Source organism: Caretta caretta, chromosome 1 (genome assembly GCF_965140235.1).
Source record: "Caretta caretta isolate rCarCar2 chromosome 1, rCarCar1.hap1, whole genome shotgun sequence".
Lineage (NCBI taxonomy): Eukaryota > Metazoa > Chordata > Testudines > Cheloniidae > Caretta > Caretta caretta.
In genome coordinates this window covers 261,281,320-261,299,318 of record NC_134206.1, presented here as the reverse complement: position 1 = coordinate 261,299,318, position 17,999 = coordinate 261,281,320, and the positions used below count along the sequence as shown (strand labels likewise).

The 17,999-nt window shown below is 44.6% G+C and overlaps 1 protein-coding gene across 4 annotated transcripts in view; it reads right to left on the bottom strand.

Annotated features, from left to right (window-relative positions):
• Positions 1-17,999, bottom strand: part of TNRC6B (trinucleotide repeat containing adaptor 6B) — a 222,269-nt gene that overhangs the window by 68,555 nt on the left and 135,715 nt on the right. The window lies entirely within an intron of this gene.

The window sequence follows — 17,999 nt, the reverse complement described above, 5'->3', positions numbered from 1 at the left end:
GGGATTTGATAGCTGCTTTCAACTACCTGAAAGGGGGTTCCAAAGAGGATGGCTCTAGACTGTTCTCAATGGTAGCAGATGACAGAACGAGGAGTAATGGTCTCAAGTTGCAGTGGGGGAGGTTTAGATTGGATATTAGGAAAAACTTTTTCACTAAGAGGGTGGTGAAACACTGGAATGCGTTACCTAGGGAGGTGGTAGAATCTCCTTCCTTAGAGGTTTTTAAGGTCAGGCTTGACAAAGCCCTGGCTGGGATGATTTAACTGGGAATTGGTCCTGCTTTGAGCAGGGGGTTGGACTAGATGACCTTCTGGGGTCCCTTCCAACCCTGATATTCTATGATTCTAAGTTCTCATGTCCCCTAACTCAAGGCAGAAATGCACATGTCAGAGCTTCTGACCAGTAAAGAGTGTATGTATATGCACATATATAGGTAAAATGCTATATATTGGTCTCTATATAAAAGAGAAACTATATAGTCTACATTTAAAGTGAAAACTAGGACTAAAAATATGCACAAGATGGAAGATCAACATCACAATACATAAGCAGGAAAGGTGGATTTCTAGGAGTTCAGAAATAGACTCAGCACAGTGCCAAGCAACACTTCATAACTGTATGAAGCAAGCTTTTTGTGTTTACCCTGCAGACCCTAAAAAAAGATGAGCAATTTGGGTGCTGGCATTCTTCTACAAAATAGGTTTTCCAACAGTATATCTTCCCTACAGATTTAACTTCAGTTATCTACACTCCCATAAGAGCAGCTACAATGCAAAAACACCACCAAAGCTGCTGTGTCCATGCTGGTGCTGCATGCATTCGTGAGTGGCATTAAGACTTGTAGGGGGACATACCGTGGTTATTTTCACTGCAGTAAACTGAGCCACTTCATGAATTGTTTTCCAGTCAATTGTAGGAGAACTTGTCTGTCATTTCTAGACACACAGGGGAACGGTAGAAAGGTGCTGGAGCACTCAAGTGGAGCAGACCTGCATCCACAGTGTAGAGCCATCAAGTTAGCTATTGATGAGCTGTGCTAACTCAGGCTTTAGCCTACCCCGACAGGCCTGGCAACTCGAGTTAAAAATACCACCCCACTCAGGTTAAATGTTTGTGTGTGCTGACAGGACTTGAGTTACAGGTAGTATCTGAGATCACTTGATGCTTGTTTTTGCTGCACAGTTATCTCTGACAGTTCCAGACAATCAGTGAGAAATGCAAGACAACCACTGGAAACGGGCTACAATTTTCAAACTTGAATGCCTAAAATAGGAACTCAATCCATACTTGGGCACCTAAATAAAAGTGGCTAGATTTTCAGAGATGCCAAACACCCAGAACTTCCACTGAATTCTGTCAGTACAAATACCAGCTAACTCAGCAGCTCTTAAAAATCAATTTTTTAAACATAATGAACTTTAGGTAAAAAAATAGCCCATGTAAGAAATCTGGTCGTGCAAATCAAAGAGTATGTCTACACAGGAATAAAAAACCTACAGCTGGCCCAGGTCAGTTGACTTGGGCTTGCGGGGTTCAGGTTCCAGGGTTGAGAAATAGATGTGTAGACATTCAGGCCTGGGCTGGATGGAGCCCAAGCTCTGGGACCCTGTGAGATACAGGGTTCCAGAGAGCCCAAATGTCTACACAGCGAACTTTAGGCCCACAGCCCAAGCCCGAGCCCGAGCCAGAGCCTGAGTCAGCTGACCTAGGCCAGCTGCAGTCATGCTGCGGGTCTTTTATCCCTGTGTAGACAAACCCCAAGAGGCTCAAAAGGGACTTCGTTAATTGTGTAAACACCATGTTTAAATCCCATAACACTGTGACTCTTTCAGATGTGCTGTTATGCTGCACTCTCATAATAAGCCAGACAACTAAAGGCTGTACAGAAATTGAAGTCAAATAACAGAAAGACTAATAAGAAAGTAGTTTAAAGACCAGACCCATTCAAGGTGATAAATAATTTGTTTAGGACAAATGAAGTGTCATGTTTACAACAGACCAGATATCCTTCAGCATGAAAACACTTTAAATGAGCTCTCCAACTCAATCTGACCATATCAGGTTTCAGAAACACTGAATGAGAAGCAAATAATTTTTTGTTTGTTTGAAACAGCATCTTTGAGGGAACAGGTCATCCAGATACAAGAGTAACTTTCGTCTCTAAGGTGTGTGACAAAGTTCCTCCTCTACCTTGGTGGGTCTTGCACTTATTGGCGGATTTGCTCGCCTTGGAGCTTCACGGCAGCCCTCAGCTTGGCCGTTTTTCTGAACCCACAGTCCAGGTCGACTCCTCCTGTGTCTGACCAGGAGTTGGGAAGTTTGGGGGGAACCCGGGCCCGCCCTCTACTCTGGGTTCCAGCCCAGGGCCCTGTGGAATGCAGCTGTCTAGAGTGCCTCCTGGAACAGCTGTGCGACAGCTACAACTCCCTGGGCTACTTCCCCATGGCCTCCTCCCAACACCTTCTTTATCCTCACCATAGGACCTTCCTCCTGGTGTCTGATAATGCTTGTACTCCTCAGTCCTCCAACAGTACGCGTTCTCACACTCAGCTCCTAGCACCTTTTGCTCCCAGCTCCTTACATGCACCACAAACTGAAGTGAGCTCCCTTTTTAAACCCAGGTGCCCTGATTAGCCTGCCTTAATTGATTCTCGCAGCTTCTTGATTGGCTGCAGGTGTTCTAATCAGCCTGTGTCTTAATTGTCTCCAGAAGGTTCCTGATTGTTCTGGAACCTTCCCTGTTACCTTACCCAGGGAAAAAGGGACCTACTTAACCTGGGGCTAATATATCTGCCTATTACTCTCCTGTAGCCATCCGGCCTGACCCTGTCACAGGTGCCACAAGCACTCCTTGTTTTTGCTGATACAGACTAACATGGCTACCACTCAGAAACCTGTGTAGTTTGAAAGAGCAACGAGTAAGTCTGTGGTACAACTGCATTATTCTTGCCTTAATGGACAGTGAGCCACTTACAAAATTACTTAAGTCAAGGTCACACCATGGTACTAGCTCAATACAGCTGAGACAACAAAGCCAAAAGTTAGAAGTAGAGTATGAATTTATATAATAAAATCTCAGCACCAGGTAGAGAAAAATGGATACACTCCATTTATTAAGTAAAATTCTATATCAACATAAATAAAAATATTCATACTGCTTTTACTAGATATTTTTAATAGTGTTTAAAATTATTATTCATGTTTTCCAAAGGCAAAAGTTATTTGCCAGTCAGGCAGCCAGCGTACCCTGATTCTTGGCTGAAAACCAAAGCAACGTCACTGTAAGGAGTCTGCTTTCTCCAAAGAGCATATCTGGAAGAACTGATATGCTTTTATCATAGTAAAACATCATGAATTTTAAGTTGCTGTAGAAAGTAACCAGACTACAGTATATTTAAACCACTAAGAGTATTTCTCTTTAAAGGCAGACTTCTCACAGACAATATTATTCCATGTCCCTGTCAAATAACGAGGTATTATTTTTTCTCTGTTGAGCGCCATCTATAGTCATGGGAATCTACTTAAGAAGAAGATGTGGTCCCTGCCCAAAGAAGCTTATAATTTAAAAAAACTGGACGGAAAATACAACTCATACACAAGACACCTGATGACCAGTGACTGGAAGGTTCAATCTCACAGCTGTGTAGCTGGTTTTGTTTGATTTTAATTTCACTTGTGGGTTATCAAAGGGGATTTAGTGAACATAACTCAGCAGAAATTAAAACATTTTCTTTATTTGTTACTTAAAAGAAAAATTCAAAAGTAATAAATGGCCATTATTAAAACTCAACAAGTTTCCTGTTTCCCCTCCTACTCCTACAGAATCATACTATTCAGATAAAAGTATCACATAAGGAAACAAGTGGTTAACTTCTCACAAGTATTGATAACTCAATGCAACATCACGAGCATATCTCACAGTTACCACAGCATGCCCCACAAACCAGTACAAAACACTGAAAAATAATCATTCCTAACATTGTAGAAGCATCTTTTAAAGCGAAAGGGGTGCTTTTATGTTACTGGTTTGAATTCGGCCTGGGTTAGTAATATGAAAGGGATTACAATACCATCCAATGGCCATTTGCCAAAACAAAATGAATTGCAGTGTCCATATCACAAAACACAACTTTTACAACTGCCCCCTCCTTCTCAGTCTCAGCAGAAAAAAAGGTTAATTAGCGAATAGGCCACAGAGAACGGCCTTCACTCTCACTTCAAGAGGTAGTCTCTCTACAAGTCAGGTTCGAAGTATCTCGGCAGGGAGATGAGGTCAGTGTATGAAAAAAGCAATATTACTGCCTTAAATATACTCATGAAGGACAGGTTAAATTCACCAGCTTCTGAGCACTGAATTCACTTTAGAAATAATACTGGGACGAGGAATGGTCTGACTGTCTAGTGATAAATGCTCTGATCTATCTCTGGGGAGACTTAAGTTTGATACTTGTTCCTGTTTTCTTGTTTCCCAGGCTGAGAATACTGCAAAAGCAAGAAAATTCAATGCTTGCTTATATGCACAGGGGTACCAGATTTAACTAAAGTGTGATTTTAAACAAATTTAATTAAACCTGTACAAACAGCTGTGTGGACATTCTTATTTCAGTTTAAACCAGGCTTATTTTGGTTTGGTTTAAATAGAGGAGGAACAGGTTTAAACTAAACCAAAATGAGCCATTCAAAATAAGAGTCCACACAATGGTTTGCACACCAGTTTAACTTATCTGATGTAGACAAGGTCACAGATCCTCAGGAAAGAAAGTGCCTTGTTCTACTCAACAGCAAGTCATCAGGCCTATTAAGGAGCAGATGTAACTGATTTGAAAGGGACAGTTGTTCATTTGGCCACTGTCTTCAGAAGAATGGTGTCTGATATGCCCCAAAGATCTTAATGGTATCTGGAAGGAAGAGGGGCAAGCCATAGTCTTAAAATGTAGATTATAATGATGTTTCAGGTACAGTCAAAGATAGAGAGGAAAAATATATGGGAAAAAGTTAGGGCATTTGTTTCTATTTGTATTTAATTATATCAACAGAGTTAAAGCTCCTGTAGAAGTTATCCACAGTAGATTAAATTAGCCAAGGTACAGCCAATTAAAGAGACATGATCAAAGTTCTAAAATTTGAGCAATGTTTCCTCCTCTCCCTCCCCTTCTCAGTTCGCAAAATCCACATAGAATTCATTATTTCTCCTAAACAGCAAATAGGGAGTGGTGGAAGCTGCCAACATACATGTGCATTCATAATAGAAAAACATTGATAAAATGAGTCAGATTTTAAAAAGGTGATCAAAATAATTTTAGAAAGTTTATTTACTGAAGTATCCACTAAAGTCTAGGTAACTAAAACCTCCATCGCTTCCATTTATTTAAAAAAATGCTAGCACTACTATACACCTATTCAGGACTTCAAAGGTTCAAAACTATCTGCTAAACAATTTGATTTGATTTGTTTAGAAGAGAACTTCGTGTTGGTGAAAGACCCATTATCTAACCTTATGGATAGTTTTTACCTAGAAAGAACTTCTGTGGCTATGAAACCCACAAACACTAGGTAGAGTGAAGAATGAATAACTCATTTACCACAACAAATTCAACACACTGAAATCTGAGATTCATAAGGGAATCAGGCTGCAAAAAAGCTTGTTTGGTGACCATTGGTGGCCTTCAGAGAAGAAAGTAAAAGGGTTAAGATCACTCTTTGTAAACCACAAACTGTCTCTTCCCTTCAAAAAAAAACCCATCACAAAAAAACAACTACCTTATTATAAACAGAATTCCACGGTAATAGGAGAGGGTCTACCTGGCAAAAGATCCCCCTCTCTCTCTTCCACCATACTCTGGGTAAAGTCTTCTCTTCAGCCCTGCAGTGGCAATTGGGAATGAGCCTTTGGAAGGCTGAATTTTCACTTTAAGCAGCAGGGCTGGCCTTAGGGAAAACGGTGCCCTGGGTGAACTTGTACTTTGGCCCCCTGGCCCAACTGCCTCCCCCGCCATTGCCCCTAGGCCCCACTGCCTCCCCGACCTCCACAAATCCCCCCTAGCCCCCATTACTTCCCAAGAATTCCTCACTCATACCCCCTGGGCCCTGCTGCCTCCCCAGACTCCCCACCCACCCCATTGCCCCCAGGCCCCGCCGTCTCCCCCACTGCCCCAAGCTCCCTTCCATGGCCTCAAACCCCAGATCTAGCCCGTTCCTTGCCTCTTGACCATGGATGGTGACCCCTGATCACAGCACCCTGGGCAGTTGCCCACGTCGCCCACCTCACCATAAGGCTGGCCCTGTTAAGAGGGACTCTACTAAATTGAGACTGAGGGCATGTCTACACTGGCAGAGTTACAGCGCTGCTCAGAGCACTGAAGGGAAACTGCTGTTGTGTGTTCACATTGTCAGCTGCCTGCGCAATAGCATGTTCACACTTGCAGCGGTATTCAGAGCGGTGCACTCTGGGCAGCTATCCCACAGAGCATCTCTTCCTCTTCTGCCGCTAAGAGCTGTGGGAAGGCGGGGGGGGGGGTGTCACGGGGCATCCTGGGTCCTGTCTCAATGACCCATGATGCACTGCTTCGCATCCCAGCAATCCTTGTGCTTCCGTCCACATTTGGCACCATCTCTCAACGGTTTATGTATTGCGCACCCTGCCTCTTTGAGCTACAGGAATGGATCCCGAACTGTTGACCAGTATGCTGCTCGCTCTGACCAACAGGTCACGAGTGGCAGTGGAGTTATTCCTTAAACTAAAAAGGCAAGAGGAGTGCAACATTGATTTTACCACGCGCAGTAGCTACGATACGAGATTGCTCGTGGCATTCAAGGAGATGCTGACCACGGTGGAACGCCACTTTTGGGCTGGGGAAACAAGCACTGAATGGTGGGATCACATCGACATGCACGTCTGGGATGACGAACAGGGGCTACAGAATCTTCGGATGAAGAAAACAACATTCATGGGACTGTGTGATGAGCTTGCCCCAGCCCTACGGCACAAGAATGAGAGCTGCCTTGCCATTGGAGAAGCGCATGGCAATTGCACTGTGGAAGCTGGTTACTCCAGACTGCTACCAATCGGTTGCTAATCTTTTTGGAGCGGGAAAGTCTACTGTTGGACTTGTGTTGACAGAAGTGTGCAAGGCCATTAATTGCATCCGGCTCCAAAAGACCATGACTCTGGGCAATGTGCGTGACATTGTAGATGGCTTTACACAAATGGGCTTCCCTAACTGTGGAGGTGCGATAGATGACACGCATATTCCAATTCTGGCACCAGACCACCTAGCCACTGAGTACATTAATCACAAGGGGTATTTCTCAATGGTTCTCCTGGCGCGTGTGGATCACCATGGTTGTTTCAGAGACACTAATGCAGGCTGGTCCAGAAATGTGCATGAAGCACACATCTTTCAGAACACTGGCCTATTCAGGAAGCTGCAAGCAGGGACTTTCTTCCTGAACCAGAAGATCACCGTAGGGGAAGTCGAAATGCCCACTGTGATCCTGGGAGACCCCGTCAACCCCTTGATACCGTGGCTTATGAAGCCATACGCAGGGCAACTTGATAGCAGCAAGGAGCAGTTCAACAACAGGCTGAGCGAGTAGAGAATGACTGTTGAGTGTGCTTTTGGCCATTTAAAAGCCCGCTGGCGCTGCCTCTATGGGTAGCTGGACCTGGACGATGACAATATTCCTATGGCTAGAGATGCATGCTGTATGCGCCATAATATTTGTGAAAGGAAGGGTGAAATCTTCACTCAGGGCTGGATCGCAAAGGCTCAGCACCTGTAGGCTGAGTTCGAACACCCAGAGACCAGGGCTTTTAGAGGGGCACAGCACAGGGCCACAAAGATCAGGGATGCCTTGAGGCAGCAATTTGAAGCTGAAAGCCATTAATGTTGATATGCTTGGGAGTGCAGTGCTTGTAATGCTAGGATGATGCAGTATGTGGGTTTAAAATAATTGTATGTTGTTTTGCAGGGCTCTTTTTGCTGTCAATTAATAGAATAAAGATTGCTTTAAAACCAACACAATTCTTTTATTAAAAAACAACCGGAGGAGAGAGTCAAACAAAAAAAAACGCATCAGCAGTGAGGGGGATGGGGGAAGGGAAGGTCCCAGGAGGAGGAGGGGTCCCGGGACAGCTAAAGACTTACGTATGTCCAGGGATCATATCCAACATTCTCCTTTGGAGTACAATGCAGTGGATACTGTATTTCAGCAGGGCCAAACTGCAGAGGGATGGGTGTTGAGTGGAGTGGGTAGTGGGAGTCCGCAGTGCTGGACTGTGAGGGGGGAGGAATGGAATGTTGCAGGTATAGACTGGAGCCAGGAGGTTGATCAGAGTGTGTTGGCGGTGTCTGAGGGGCACATGGGAACAGTTTTGTGACAGCAGCTGCAGGGGAGAGAGGGCGTGGAGCTGCTCTATTTGAAGAGCTAGTATCGCCTGGAGCGTGTCTGCTTGGCGCTCCATAACATTTAAGAGACGCTCCATGGCTTCATTCTGGTGTGCCACGTTCTCTTTTCAGTCCTCTTCAGTCTCCTCTTCTCGCTGTCCCACCACTCCTTCAGTTCCACTTTCTCAGCGATGGAATGTATCATAACATCACACAGAAAGTCCTCCTTAGTTCTTCTTGGCCGCTTTCTAATTCTGCGCAGCTGTTCAGCCACTGATAAAGAGGGAGGCTGCGCTCCCAAGGTCATCTGTGAAGTTTAAACGCAACATTTTACAGCAGCAGTATTGTTTGCAACACAGAAAATACTGACTCAGTGCTTTAAAACACAGCCAATACTCACACACCTGTCATTAACTGGCTAACCCCAGGCAAGCACACATGTGCCACAAGACCCCCAAAATGGTGAGGAGCTGCAGGGGCAGGGTAAATCAACGTTCCCGGTCCCTGCAGTACAATTGGCACATGGCTCTTGGGGAGAGCCAGCACTGTAGCGAGGGCCTGATGATCATTCCTGTCCCTAGACTTTCCACAGGATAATGGAAGGTATCTCGCTGCTAAGGGTGAGCAGGAAATCAAGCGAGGGTCTTCTCCAAGCCTGTGGCTTCCGCCCTGGACCCTATGTGGCTCGCCTGTGTGCGGCAATGCCCCCCACCCCACCCCACGACAGCACAGTGCGTGGAAAAGTTACTGTTAATGGGCCAAGAAACTAAGCAGCTCTGCCGAGGAACCTGCGGCAGCGGATTGCCCAGTATCTCCATGAGAGTTTCCTAGAGATCTCGGAGGTAAGATCCCTGTGAAGTGAAGGAGTCAATCAACAGCCTGTTCCACCGCTCAGACTAGGCATGCAGTGGGAGACAAGCATTGCTTTCTGCAACCCTCCTGATTCCGACAAATCACTTCAGAGATTCCCAAAATCAGATCCACTTACCAGGGGCCTCCTCTCCCGTTTGCACTTCGCCAAGATCCGACTATTGTGACTGGCTAGCCTCCTCCAGGGTAGAAAAGAGCTCTGGGCTGCATGCATCTCTGACCTCTAAGTCATCCTCTGCCTCTGGGTCCCCCTCCCCCACCACATCCTCATCCAAGATTTCCTCATCCTGGGCTTGGTCCACTCTTGACTGGCATGCGAGCCACCAAAGTATCCACAGTGGTCTTCGCAATGGAAGTGGGGTCACCACCGAGTATTGCGTCCAGCTCCTTGTAGAACCGGCAGCTCGTGGGCACAGCACCAGAGCAGCTGTTTGCCTCCCACGTCTTGTGGTAGGCGTTCTGCAGCTCCTTCACTTTGACCCTGCACTGCAATGTGTCCCGGTAATGTCCCCCTTCTGTCATGCATCGTGAAATCCATCAGTAGGTATCATCATTCCTATGGCTGAAGCGCAGCTGGGACTGGACAGCCTCCTCTCCCCAAATGTTGATAAGGTCCAGCAGCTTGGCACTGCTCCAAGCAGGGCATCGCCTGATGTGTGGAGCAGGCATGGCCACCTGGAAAGATGCACTGAGACCAATGCAAGCATCACCAAGCAAACAGGAAGGGGACTTTCAAAATTCCCAAGGAATTTAAGGGGTGGGGCTGACTGTTGGTCACCTGAGGGCAGGGCAGTAGAGTTCAAACCGACGACCAGAGAGGTGAGAACAGGCATTGTGCAACACCTCCCGGAGGACCACTGCAGCGCTGTAATCAACCATGATGTCTACCCTACCACCACAGCGCTGTAGCCCCGGCGCAGAAAGCTGTACGCCTCTCGTTGGGTTGTTTTTTTTTTTAAAGCACTACAACTGCGCAGTTTCTGCGCACTAAGTGGCTTGGCAGTGTGTAAAGTTTGGGAGTTACAGCGCAGAAAGCTGCTTTACTGTGCACAAACCTGCCAGTGCAGACAGGGCCCAAGAGCTAGGGATTCTGCCTTACACCACTTCCCAAAGATCAGTGGCAACTTGTCAACTCCCTCTCTCCACTGCTCAAGCAAAAGCAGAAAAAGAATGAAAGGTGATAAGCCTCCAGGAATACAGAGCTTAACACCTATATGGGAGGTGATAACTGCTCTGTAACAAAAAGATTATCACAGTGGAATCCAATCTATGAATAGACTGAAGCTTCACTTGTATATACTGTATTATGAAAGGTTTCAGAGTAGCAGCCATGTTAATCTGTATCTGCAAAAAGATGAAGTGAGCTGTAGCTCACGAAAGCTTATGCTCAAATAAATTTGGTAATCTCTAAGGTGCCACAAGTACTCCTTTTCTTTTTGTCTATTATGAAAGTTATTCATTTTTGAGAAGAGGTGAACCAGTTCAGCTGCACCCATCACTGATACCACCATCAACCAATTTTTGTAATACAGACATGACTTAAAAGAATACGTGGTTTTCTGGGTTCTTCTGTTTTCCAAATTAATGTTTATGAAATTAAAATTCAATTTCTGTCCTTAGGAGAAATTTTGCAGCTTTCGGAGAAATTTCTCCGCTATGCTATCCAAAAGAAACGTTTTACCTATTTCATTGTGCAAACAGAAGTACTTTGGGAATCCTACTTTGCCACACAACATGGGGCTTGAAATGAATGCAGGCTATCTGGGAAAAATGCCAGATGTCAGTTAAAAGATCTCTTATTAACCTGCAAGTAAAGCACGCACAAATATTTGCCAGCATGGTTTTGTACTAAAGGGTTATAAAACTAGAAGGGTTTAGGACATTTACAATCCCAGGAGGTCCACATACCAGTAGAAAAGCTATTAGCTGGAAACTTAACAGAAAAACAGTTTCACAGGCCCCATCCTTACCGAGGATTTTTGGGGATTTCTAACTGGTTAGGTTCTCGGAATACACAAAAGAAGTGAAACTTTTCCTACCATATATGCTACCCTTCCAGATTTCTGATTCAAGAATCCTACAAGCATTTTAACATGAAACAGACAAGTAGAATGAACAAGTATTTTTGTAGTTAAAGGGAGGGAGAGAGTGAGAGTCGGGCATTAGACTGAGTCAAGTACTAAATTCTGTTCGCAGCTCTGCCAATGACTCACTTGTGACTTTAGGAAGTTACAACCTTGCTATGACTCAGATTTCCCAACTGTAAAAGTGGCAATAATACTTATAACTTTTGTGAAGCACTCTGATAACTACAGATCAAGGTATGTATGTTCTAAATATCATCTCTGGAGAGCAGTTAAAAAGCATACTGTAAAACCTCACAGTAGCAAAAGTAATGCTGGCTACTACCTTAGATGACAAACTTGTTACTGTATATTTTAAATGCCCGATGTAGGACAACAAAAATCTTCATATAAAACAATGCTACTGCTGATCTCAGGAATTTTGGGATGAGATATATTATTTGGGGTGATTATCACAGAGCACTCAGGCCAATTATTATGCATATCATAATCAAAAGTAGGATATTCAATTAGAAAAGTTCACTAGCAGAGAGTAATGTAGTTTTATTAAACCAAATGCCTGCCAATCAGTATCTGACGTGCTACTGTAAATATTATTCTGAGCAGAAAATCCAGTTAAAAACTGGTCTGTAAAAGTTATTAGGTAGTACCACCACTAGTTAAATAATCTGGTTTGAAATGATGTTAGACATTCCTTCAGACAGAACTATTATAATTATTTATATTATATTACTATAGCATCCGCGGCATCGAGGCCCTACTGTGCTAGGTGAGACAAAAAAAAAAATTCCCTGCCTCATAGAACATAAGTGGTATCTTATCATTCTTACCCAAAACAAAATATATTTAAGAGTTGCAAAGACCTAAAACAACAGGAATCAAGTCCAGAAATCTGTGAACACCTAACATGTTTTGCAGAAAATATATCACCATAAGCTATTTAAATACAATGAACGTTTTCGTGATAGGCTACTCAAGGGTCAAACAAAAGTATGCTGGTTAATGAAACAGCCTTATACAAATGTGGAATGGCTCAGTACTCAATATGTTTGGGATATTTTGGGGTGCTCTCTTAAGGTGGCTGCATACTAAAGGTTCATTATACAGGTTTTACTACAGCTAATCTGAATCTATTTTTAGTTGCTTTGCAAAATAAAACATTACACTAACTTGTTGCTATGAAAACCAAAATATATCTTACTCAAAAGAGACTAAATAGCTTTGCATATTTATTCAGATTAATACATTATGGTAAAATTGTGCATTTACAGGGCTTCAAGGTGCCACAATAACATTTAATTTATCAAAATATGACTAAGCTATATTACTATTTTAATTGCATTAAACCACTAAAACCAGAATGTGTTAGAATTTTACTAGTTGAAAAATACATCTTTGCCTTGTTCCATACCCACAAACTTGTTACCCATCTGTAAGGCCGTCAATCTTTCATGGAGGTCACAGAAGTCACAGAAGTTCCGGAAAGTCACGGAATCCGTGACTTCTGCAGCTGCAACTATGCCCCGCCCCCCCCGGAACAGCAGAGGCAAGGTCCCAGGCCTCTCCCCACCTCCAGAAGCAACAGCGTCCGCTGGAGTGCGCACGCGTGCGCACATACACACACACTCCACCATAGCAGGTAAGATATAGTTAAGGGCATTTTTAGTAAAAGTCATGGACAGGTCACTGGCCATGACTTTTTGGTTATTGCCCGTAACGTGTCCATGACTTTTACTAAAAATACCCGTGACTAGATCATAGCCTTACTCATCTGTTATAGACAGAGCTCATAGCACCACTTATTAGTTAAGGTTGCTCAATACGTTCCACTGAATAATGAAGTTTGGCAAACAATTCAGACTGAAATTTTCCATGCTGAGTATCTGCCTCAAGCTGATTTGGGTGGTTCTCCCCTCCACCCCCCAAATTTTGAACAAAAATGATCCAGCCATTTCTGAAAAAGAAGTTAAGGAAAAAATGTTGTTTTGCTCATGTTAAAAAAAAATCACCACAACCATTTAATTGAGAAGCTGTAGTACTTCCATGCCTTAGGAGCAGGGAATTTAAATTTGGCAATGGAGGGTTGGGGGTTCACCCTGGGACCAGGGATGTGTTTTTTTGTCATTCATGTGAAAAACTGCCCAAGTTTGGCCCTGTTACAAGCTCTTAAAAAAAAAAAAATCTGTTTGGACATGCTCAGTAATAGCTTGTTAGGGTTTGGCAGCTATATTTTCTTAATTTTTCTGGCATCGCGGATGCTCCATAAACCAGAGCTACAAGGCTGGGCAGGACTTTCCTTGCAATTGCTCCTCCTGGCAGCCAGGACCACTGTGATGCTGGGCACTAGAACAGCGAAAGGAGATTCTTTCTTCATTTGCTCTCAATGTTCTTCCCCTCCGCATTTGAGTCAAGATTGGGATTCAGCAGGGGGAAACTTGGACAAGGACCTTGGATGCAGGGTGGACTGGGATTAGGTAAGCAAGGAAGGCGGACTTCTGTGGGGAAAAAATAGTAGATGATCATGTAATTGAAGTCTATCAAAGTCTACTATAACGCAAATGCACATGAAGATCAAATTAAAGTTGCACAGGCAATCATAATTCTGGTTTTTCTTAGCTTTAAGATGCTTGATTTTGCAATCTTAACATTCTTTTGATGTAGTTTTTTAATGTAACTTTTAGAATGACTCAGACCACAGAGAAATGGAGTCAAACTCTAGTAAGTTGCTTTTTGAGAAGAAGTGAATAGCTTATTTTAAAACCACTAGGGTTTATATAATCAGACAAGTTGAAACTGGTTGAAAAAGAGATCTAATAACTCGAGAACTTGCAAAAAGGAGCTCTAAACATGTACACAGTGTCACTGTTGGTGTTGTCTTTAGGTCATGTACTACCAATTGAAGTGACTGCGAAGCGTCCACTGTCAGGAAAGCTTTAGCCAACTGAAGTTGAGCAAAGATCCTGTGAACTCTACCATCACTGTTGATGCAAGGAACGACTTCTCATAGTTCAGCAGTAGTTCCAAGTAGGGGAACAGAGAGAGGATACAATCTAAGCCTGTTCCAGTCTCCTCCCAAGAGGTGCCTCTGATCAGCTACTAGTTCAGATATCACCAAATTTGGATTCCCTATGGAATCCCTGTGAATTCCTTAGGTGTGCCATTATTATGCCCAGACAATTGGTGAAAACTTCTCAGTGTCATGAAGAGTCTGAAGGGCAGAACTCTGTATCAGTAATGGTTTGGCTCCACTCTGGACATTAGGTACTTCCTGTGGGCTGGATGGATAGCTATATGGGAAGTACACATCCTGCAAGCTAAGCACTACAAACAAGTCTTGAGCTTGGAGTGATAGAATGACTGAGTCAAGCGTTACCATTCTGAACCTGAGACTGCATATGTATTTGTTGAGTCTACTCAGGCCTAAGATAGGATGAAGATCTCCCCTTTTATTTTCAGAATGAGGAAATAGAAGAAAAAGAAGCTTCTTCCCTAATATTCCTGGAGAACCTGCTCTACGGCTCCTATTAAAACCAATGAGACTACTTTTGTTAGTAATAGGCTCTTGTGAGAAGGGTCCTTGAAGAGGAATGGTGGTGGGGGTAGGAAGTAGTGAGTGCAATTGGATGGGGTAGCCTTGGGCAATAATCTCCAACACCCATCTATCTGATGTTACAGCAGACCATGCCTGATGGAATGGGGTGAGGTGGCTTCTGAACATTGAGATCCACGGACTCATTCTCATGCAGCTCATGACCACCTCATCAATTCTGCTGATGAGTCATCACAACAGATCAAGGAAGGCTGTCACTCCCTGTTGTACCTCAGACATTTCCTGGCATAGTAATTGTCTGTCTGTGGTAAGGTGAGGCACCCTGTCTCTGCTGGAGCATGGTTGAGGGTGGTATGCCTTTGATAGGGCAGATGAATATAAATTCCCAAGGAGCATGATGTCTCCTTGGAATCCTTCAGTGAGTGTAGGGTGCTATCGGTCCATCTGCTGAACAGTTCCAAGCCATCAGAGAGCACGTCCTCACATGTGGCTGGTACCCCATGAGGGATGACTGAAGGTTGGAGCCACCAGACTTTCTGCACTGTCACCTCCGTGGCCATAGATCAGACTGTGGCGTGTATCGCTGCCTGCAAGCACATCATGGCCACTAGTCAGCCTTCCTTTATGAGGTCTTTCAGGTTCCTCTCTGCTTTCATGAGGGAGGTTTGCCACAAAGGGCATTACCATGTTCCCCGTTAAGATGCAGTTGGCCAGCAATACCTGGCAGTTGGCCACTTAAGTGGTGTGAAACCAAAGAAAGCATCTACATTTGGGATCCTAGTCTTGGTAGATTTTGACTTCTGATGGCTAACGTGATTAGGGAACCAAGGTTAGGATAGGTGCAAGAGTATTCTAACCATGAGGGTCTCTGATACCATTTCAACATGTTTCACCATTGGTGTTATAGTAACCTTGTGGCTAGCCCTTGCCAGATCTAGGCAATCCCAACAGGACCAGCAGCCAACAAAATGTCAGCTTGTGGGATTTTTCAGAGATGACTGAAGTCTCAATGTCCAAGGTGTCCGAAATCCATACCACGAGCTCCTGAAAAGCCTTGAAATCACCTAGTGCTGGTGTCAATGCAACCGCCTTGTCCAGGGAAGATAAGAAGAGGTCCTTAGGCAGTGAGAGTGATCAATCAGTTTCTGAATCTCACCCCTCTGTATTTTGGTGACGAAGATCTTGCCAGTGAAGACACAACAGAGGGAGACCTCTTCTTCTGTGAATGAGGGCACCGACTCCTAGAGGCCTGGGAAAGTGGGCCCCAATAATCCTAGTAGGGCCACTGTGGCACTCCATACATGTACAGATGGTCAGCACTGAACCAGTGTTAATCCCAACAGGCCACTGGTCAAGGTTTGGATACATCCTTGGTTCTCTCAGCTCTAATGCTTGAAGTCTTCAATGGAGTAGGTCCATGCTGGACGCCAATGAAAAGGTGTGTACTGAGGATGGCAAGAAGTACACCTCCTTTGTAATGCGATGCCTGTTGGTAAGATGTTTTCCATGCCAAGGATTACGTCAGTGCTGGTTTGCGACTCTGCCAGGAGTGGCTCCAGTGTGCTTCAAGACTGTCCTGCTGGTGCCAGAGTCGACATCAATAGGAATACTTCTGGTACCTGGCCCAGTACTAGTGGGGTCTGCTGTGCTGCAGTCTGCTCCTTTCCATGCATCTTTGATGCCATGAGGGACTTGGGTGACATATCTCTGTGTTTTTCTGCATCTCTACGAGTGGACACTGAACTCCTGAACCAATGATTGGAGTGGCTCCTTTCAACTCTTGCTTTGATATCTGAGGTGTCAGTTTCAACACTGGGACTGTTGATGGCTTCAACGGTAGGGGAAGTACCAGGGCCAATATGGCTTCTATGCTGTGTCATTTACCTCCTGGATACAGTGCTAGAAGATGCAGGCTAGACCATTAGAGGGGTCTTTGAACTTGATTTTTGTGGATCTAATGCTACTGTCCTAGACTGCTCCAGAAAATGGAGCTTTAGTCTCATACCTCTCAATTTCTGCCTCACCTATCTGGAATGTGGAACTCTCCCAAGCAGAATAGGCATCCAGCGCCCTCTCTTTCAGCAAAATTATTCCATCATAGAATGGCCCAGGTTTAAAGCCTGCGGGTTTTGAGTTGACCACTTCTCAATCCTCCTACAGGGAGGGTTGTACAGTGGGGTCCATTCAGCAACTTTTGGCTCAATAAGTACTAGAACAGACTGCAGTGATTAAAATCAAAGAATGAAGGTAGTTCTGAGGAGTCTCACAAGATTTTAAGTCGTTTAACCAAAGCTAAAATCTAGCAGGTTGGACACCAGGTAGGTTCCATCTCACTATCATGGGCAGTAAGAGATGGAACCGAGGGAGAGCTGTGGCCGCCTCGCCCCTTATGCCTTTGTAAAGGAACAAGAGGAGGGATAAGTAAGGCTAAGATTTTGTCACGGATATTTTTAGTAGAAGTCAGGGACAGGTCACGGGCAATAATGAAAAATTCACAAAGGCCCATGACCTGTCCCTGACTTTTACTAAAAATATCCATGACAAAATGGGGACCCTGGGCATCTGCCCTGGGCTGGGAGCTCCAGGGTCCCCCTCCTATGGTGGCTCCTATCTCTAGGGGTCCCCACTGCTGCCCCCAGCAGCGAAGAACTCTGGGGGTCCCCCTGCTGCCTGTGGCAGGCAAGAACTCAGGGTGGGGGGGGGGGCTGTCTCCTTCCGCAGCGGAGAGCTGCAGGGCTTTGCCTGCTGCCTGCAGTGGCCGGGAGCTGTGGGGGGTTCCCACTGCCTCCACAGCTACCTGCCTACGCAGGCGGCAGGGGACCCTGCAGCTCCCAGCCGGTGCTGGCTGAAGTCATGGAGGTCTTTGGAAGTCACAGATTCCATGACTTCAGTGACGTCCATGACTAAATTGCAGCCTTAGGCATAAGACATATGCATGGCCCAGAAAGACACTATTAAAAAATAATCCAATCTTACATGCATGCACACCCTAGAACGGGATCCATACTCGAAGAACAAAAATTATTGCTGGAGTCAATCTATACCAAAACTACGTTTGTAGCTGAAGTTAAAATGAGATCTAAACTAACGAACTAGCAGATGTCACCG